The sequence below is a fragment of the Cibotium barometz genome, chromosome 61 (genome assembly GCF_041138505.1).
Source record: "Cibotium barometz isolate CiBa-2024 chromosome 61, ASM4113850v1, whole genome shotgun sequence".
NCBI lineage: Eukaryota > Viridiplantae > Streptophyta > Polypodiopsida > Cyatheales > Cibotiaceae > Cibotium > Cibotium barometz.
The window spans coordinates 36,771,121-36,777,842 of NC_141106.1; the positions used below are offsets into that span (position 1 = coordinate 36,771,121).

Sequence of the window (6,722 nt, forward strand, 5' to 3'; positions counted from 1 at the left end):
GGATGAAAAAAAATGGTTTTGTAAGATATATATATAGACATTTTTTTCCCCCTTAATTTAGTTTTATGTTCTCTAGAGCCAATTGTTTTATTATGAAACGCAATTGCCTCCTCGACGGTTGTGTAAAATATGGTTAATGTTTCTCAGTTGCTTTTTCGGTTGTTTTTTCCCGACAGAAAAGTGAGGCTACCTTCTCTTTATTCTGCTTGGAAAACGTTTCTAAAATTTCGAGCACTGTGCTAAGGAATCGATGAGCGTGAGCTTTGAAGATGATCCCGTCGTGAAAGTTGGTCGTGAACGGACACCCGGACGTCATTTGTGACTCCAATTGCAAAAATTTATATGTTATCACCGACAATCCATATAAAAGGATTACGGGTCAGTACCCTACACGAGCTTCGACATCTTTTTCTTTTCAAAGTTATTTGGTGCTCACACTTGACGGCTAGAGAAATGGGCTTCAAGAGCCATATTATTGGCCTTCAAATTGGGTTTTCAAAAAGAATGCCACCCTCTAGTGAAATTTTTGAAGCAATGGGTTCTGGGTTTCACATGAAGGCCAAGATACCTTGTAATCTTTCAAATTTGAAAATTTCGAAGTCCAAGGTAGGGTTTCAAATTTCAGCCTATTCTCATTGTAAACTTCACTCTAAAGCTAATATCGTGTCTAGATTTAAACCTCAATAACAAGTTTAGTGTAAGTTTTATTGCACACAGCAAGTGTCAAGCTAATCTCATATCCATATTCTATAACCTAATCACAAGTTCAACCTAAGATTTTGCAGCACAATAAGTGTCCAGCTAATCTCATATCTAGATTCTAGACTCTCATCGCGAATTTAGGTTAAGGTTTGTAGCACATGTTTACTTCAAACTTTGAAATCCAAAGAGATGGGCGAAGTGTAATATAGGGATGGATAACACTTCAAATCTATTGATTGCCAAACTTTTAGGTTGATTTAAGATGGAATCTCTTTTCATATATGATATATTTAAAGCTTTATGTTTTTATTAATAGAGAAACAAGAACTCACTATTTGAAACTCTATAGCTCAAAACTATCAGGATGTATATGTACGTTGGCAACCCTTAGGACATGTCATATAAAGAAAATAATCATTACCACTATTACCTAAATGAATATTGACTTAATACACAATAGTTAATTTGGTTATTATAAACTATGAATGGGTTTTTACATTCTAGTAATGTGTCCAAAGAGACCTTTTATGTGATAAATGAATTCCAAAATTTTGGTAACATTATGCAAAGAAAAAGTTAAAAGTAACAAATGTGTTCATGAAACCCTTTTTTTATAATACTAGTATTAGTGTGTGTGTGTGTGTGTGTGTGTGTGTGAGAGAGAGAGAGAGAGAGAGAGAGAGGGAGAGATGTTGTCATTGTAATTTTTTAGAAAAGACATACGAGCTATATTTTTCTAGAAATGATCATTACAAATATAATGTATCGCTTGTGCCAAAAGTAACTAATGTGTGGGTATATGTAAAAGTAATAACTAGTATGTAGGTATATATGTGAGGGGGAACAAAAAGTACGATTGCCCAAAACATATGTGCTTCTAGGAAGAAATTTATATTTGGAAAGTAGTAAAGGACTTCAGGTAATTTAAACCCTGTTAAACCCCAACCGCACAACCCCTCATAATTATTAAAGGGGGAGGAAACACAAGAGGGGGGCCTCCTGAAAAACACACTCTTCTTTTTATGTTGGATATTTAGTTGGAGGGGTTCACATAAAAATATGTTAGTGTAGTACGTGAGTTCATCAAGAGAAGTATATTAATTCAAAAAAGTTATAAAAAACCATAAATTTATGAGAAAAAATAATTTATTTTATTTATAAAAGTATATAAATATAAAGAGTTTTTAAAATACCCATGTGATACATAAAATTTCTTAAAGGTGAACCCAGGAAGGCTGTTGAGTCGCCCATAACTGTAGTTATATATAGGCTGTTGAGTCGCCCATAACGGTAGTTATATATAGGCCATGTGCAATAAATATTCTATAAAAGAACATCTAGACCCCTTTGTATCATTGCAAGGCTCCCATTTCGCTTTACTCATCACTTTTGTTGCTCAGTTGCAGATTAATGCATGCATACCTCGTCTAACTAGCAGCTGCTGCAGCTAGCTTAATTGAGCCTCGTTTGCGAAGCCCCATTCTGGTGCTGCTAGTGCCCAAGGGCCGAACCTTAGAATATCTAAAGTTCAGAGCAGCGTCCCCGGCGCGCAGCCCGTCCTCTAATTTATGGCGTCCCCAGCAGGCATGGGAAGCTTTCTTTCATCTACCAAAGAGATTAAGGTCCAAAGTAGCTCCCAGCAGCTCGCGGACATGAAGGTGGACTTGATCGCAACCGTTCAAATCCTCAAGGAGGGCGCCTTCGACGTTGCCGCCCACACTTTAAGTGAGTTCCTGGGCAACAAAGTGAGAATGTACCTTGTCAGCCTAGACATCGACCCAGGCAAGAAGTCTGTCTTACTTGCCAAAGCAAAGCATGAAGTTATAAGGTTACACGTTCTATTAACCTTAATCATGAAAAGTGCCTCTAATTCCAATCAGATTTAGCGTTAATTCGCGTAAGTAATTAATCATTGCTCAACTTAGTACTGCGCCTGATTAGCTAGTGATCACTAATCCTCGTCTACATGATGGTTTCAATGCAGAAAGCTAGGAAGCCAAGATCACCTTAAGTTTCTGGGTGGTTTTGGAGGTTCCGCAAACGGAGGAAAGGATTCTCTGATCACGGTTCGATTCCCGGTTCCGAAGGATCGATAGCGACCACGAGAACGAGTTCTTCTTGAAATCTATCACACTTGAGATGCCCGATGCCACGACCATCCATTTCCCTTGCAACTCTGGATTGTGGAGTCTAGCCTCAACTCTGGGCGGCCCCGAGTGTTCTTTAGCAATCAGGTGGGTAACACCTTCATATTATTCAACTGCAGGCGATCACCAGTGGTACCTTCAAAATCAGCAATATTATATAATTGAGCTTAACTATTATATATAGTGATCGCATGATATAGTTGATACAGGCATGCTAATCACTGTCTGAATTCGCTAATTCTGCAATTATTCTTATTACTTATCATGCATGGATAGGCTTTCCTACCGAACGCTACGCCTGCTGCACTGGTAAAGTGGAGAGAAGAGGATCTGATGTTGTTGAGGGGTGACGGAGCAGACCGCGAGAGAAAGTCCGGAGAGAGAATATACGACGATGATGTGTATAACGACTTGGGCAATCCCGACAAAGGCAAACAACATGCGAGAACTGAGCTGGGCGGCTCAACTGAATTTCCATATCCGAGAAGGTGTAGAACAGGCCGAAAACGCACCAAGGCTGGTAAGGAGGCAACTTACCGTAAAAAAAGACTGCCACCTTATAAACTGTTGAGAAGTACAGTGTAGCTTTCTAATCATCCAATTACTTTTCTAATCACTCAATTATCGATTATGTCCATTTATTTCCTCAAAGATTCCAAGCCAGAGGAGCCTACATTCCTCGATGCTTCTTACATCCCGCGAGACGAGAAGTTTAGTCCTTTAAAAGAAGAAATGTTCTACGCTGCGATCTTGAGGTGCTTCGGCCATGACCTTCTATCTGCAATGGAGAACCTCCTTGCTGAGAACAAGCCCTTCAGCTTGTTAGAGGAGATACATGACATGTACGTAGGAGATCTCCGATCTGTGCAAACAGCTTCATCCCCCATCTTGAGAAACCCTAGAGATGGAACAATCAACAATTTTCCACCTCCTGGTGTAGTACAAGGTAAGCCCATGATCATCAAGTATGGATGCACATTTCTATTTGATTTTCTAGCATTTGTAACCTTTAGTATAATTTCCCTAGGTTTTTGCACACATGGCAAATGTGCCCTTTTGGCGCAGCAAATAAAGAATCTTGGGGGTCGGATCAGGAGTTTGGACGTCAGAGGCTTGCTGGGGCCAACCCCCTCTGTGTTCAAGTATGTGCAAGTATGTTTAACAATTTCAACAAGGAAGCATGCACTTTAATAATTTGCTAGGATCTGTCAACATGACGTTTTGTGGTCAATTAAGATAGATACCCATCCTCCCTTGTCCACCATCATAATATGTCATGGTGAAAAAAGAAGCATAGTATGTAGAAGTCATTTAAGTAAGAAGTCTAGGGTTGCTTTTTCGGGACTTTCTTTGTTTAAAATTAGCCTACCTGAAGCCCTTTTCTCTTTCCTTTTCTTTTGCCTGCGTTCATGTATGTACTATGAAGGCTATATGTTCACTACTGAACTACGTGGGCTTTGATTGTTTGGTAGGTGGTTTTTCTAGGGTTTAGGGGGGGGGGGGTTTGTTGTATGTGTTTTCTTAATCTCTACTCCAGATTAAATGTTTATTTGGGGATTCTTACTATGTACTTTGGATTAAATGATTGGGCTACTTAAACTTTACAAAGATATGAATTATTAATGAGCGTTGTTGCCTTTATAATGTAATTATAATGAGATGGACTATAGAGTTTAAACATTTATGGGCCCTCACCCATTTTCTTTTTTCGTTTCTCTTTCTCTTTCATCTACATGGTTGTAGCTTAAAAGACTTCCCACTTTTGTTTTCCCTCTTTTTTGTGAATGATAATTATTTATATAAAGACGAAGGCATTTCAAATTAAGATGCTAATGAAATATAGGAACTTACATTTTGGGCAGGCAATTAAGAATAAGCTGCTTTACATCGTCGACTACCATGACATAATCATGCCCTATGTGAACAAAATTAACGAGGGGGATGGCAAAATATACGCTTCCAGGAGCATTTTCTTCTTAACCAAGGTGGGTGTTCTTTTTCCTACGACCATCGAGCTTAGCCTTCCACCCAACAAGAAAGGTGAAAAAGGTGTGAGTAGGGTATTCACACCAGTGCCACCTGGGAACCCCGATTGGGAATGGAGACTCGCCAAAACCCATGTGAGTGGAGTAGACGCCGGCATCCACCAGCTCATTAGTCACTCTGGTACATTAGAGTCTTTATATCACCTACAAAATGTAGCATGATATAGTTAGCATTATATCTCCCTCATAAACTACACAAACAAGACCTTGAGTGCAGGTTAAGGACCCATGCATGCGTTGAGCCCTTCATCATTGCCACCCATCGACACCTCAGCTCCATGCATCCTCTGTACGTCTTGCTCTCCCCCCACTTCAAGGATACCATGAACATCAACTCCTTGGCAAGTTATAGATTATCGATGTGCGCAAGAATACGGCTCTATCATGTAGATTTTTCCGACTAGTTGGGTGGATAGAATGGGGCATTTTGACATTACCATGTTCAACTTCAAAAAATGTGTGTTTGTGTGCATATAGAGAGAGATATATATTAGGGGTTTGATTAATTTATTCAATTATGCCACACGAATATTTAAAATGCCATAAAAACTTAATGTTATATGGCATTGCCTAGATCGAAAATGGCCACGGCATTTATGTGGGTTATTCCATTTCTTTCACTAAAAACGAAATAAGCTAGCTTATATAGAAAGCTAACGTATGGCAGAGGAAGACCCAAGCGAGAGACATGGAGTGAAGTTGGACTACCCGTTTGCAGAAGATGGGTTGGAGCTCTGGGGGGCCACCAAGCAATGGGTGAAGGACTACGTGGGAATCTACTACAAAGACGACGAAGCTTTGAAGGGAGACGTGGAGTTGCAGAGTTGGTGGAAGGAGATCAAGGAGGTGGGACATGGCTATGCGGGGGCTGCCTGGTGGCCAGATATGCGGAAGGTGGAGGAGCTGGCGGAGGCGATAACTGGACTGATTTGGGTGACATCGGGGCTGCATGCGGCGGTGAACTTCGGGCAGTACGCGTATGCGGGGTTCATGCCCAGCAGTCCAACAATGTGCAAGGATTTGATTCCAGAGGAAGGGACGGCCGAGTACAACGATATGCTAAGAGACCTAGAGAAGTTCTATTTGAAGATGGTGTCGTCGCAAGGGCAGGCAACGCTCGTGATGGCGACTGTGGAGGTGCTGGCCCAACACATGGGTGAGGAGGAGTACCTGGGCCAGCGCATCGACCCGCAGTGGACCTCCGACCCTCGCGCTCTTGCTGCCTTAGAGAGATTTTGTGTCGACGTCGAGGCCCATGTGGAACACCGTAACGCCTCCGCCGCCACCCTCCACCCGCTGGCTCCGTGCTCCTCCCCTACACCCTCGTTGCTCCTTCCTCCGGGGAAGGCCTCTGTTCCCAACAGCATCTCCATCTAATAGGGGGCCACAATGCGTGAAATAAATCTTTCAGTTAATCGGTGGAAAGCTAAGGTTTTCAATCACTAATGTTTAGTAATAAATGAACCTTCTTTTGAGTTCTTCTTTGTCGGAGAAAAAAGAAAACGTCACTAAAGTTCTCATCGACCACCTTGGACTTTTGGCACAAACCTCTATAGTAAAGTTAAGTCTATATCATCACACTTTTTTCTCATCTACTCTAGGAATCAATTTCCTATATTATATTCTAGCAAATCACAATATGGGTCCGAAATTCTCATTCACGTTAATTAATTAGTTAAGGAAGAGGAAATTAATGAGACCTTTGTGGGAGAACCCTAATTAATCAATTAATGTGGACATGCCAGGTGGGGTTGGTTCTGGAGGTTTCACGTCGCTTCTCTTCTCTTCTCGTCTCTTCTCTTCTCACGAGTATTTCTTTTCTTCTTCT

At 41.0% G+C, this 6,722-nt stretch overlaps 1 pseudogene; it reads left to right on the forward strand.

Moving 5' to 3' along the window:
* Positions 1–2,270: 2,270 nt before the first annotated feature.
* Positions 2,271–6,271, forward strand: LOC147604854 (linoleate 9S-lipoxygenase 1-like; annotated as a pseudogene).
* The last annotated feature ends 451 nt before the right edge of the window (positions 6,272–6,722 follow it).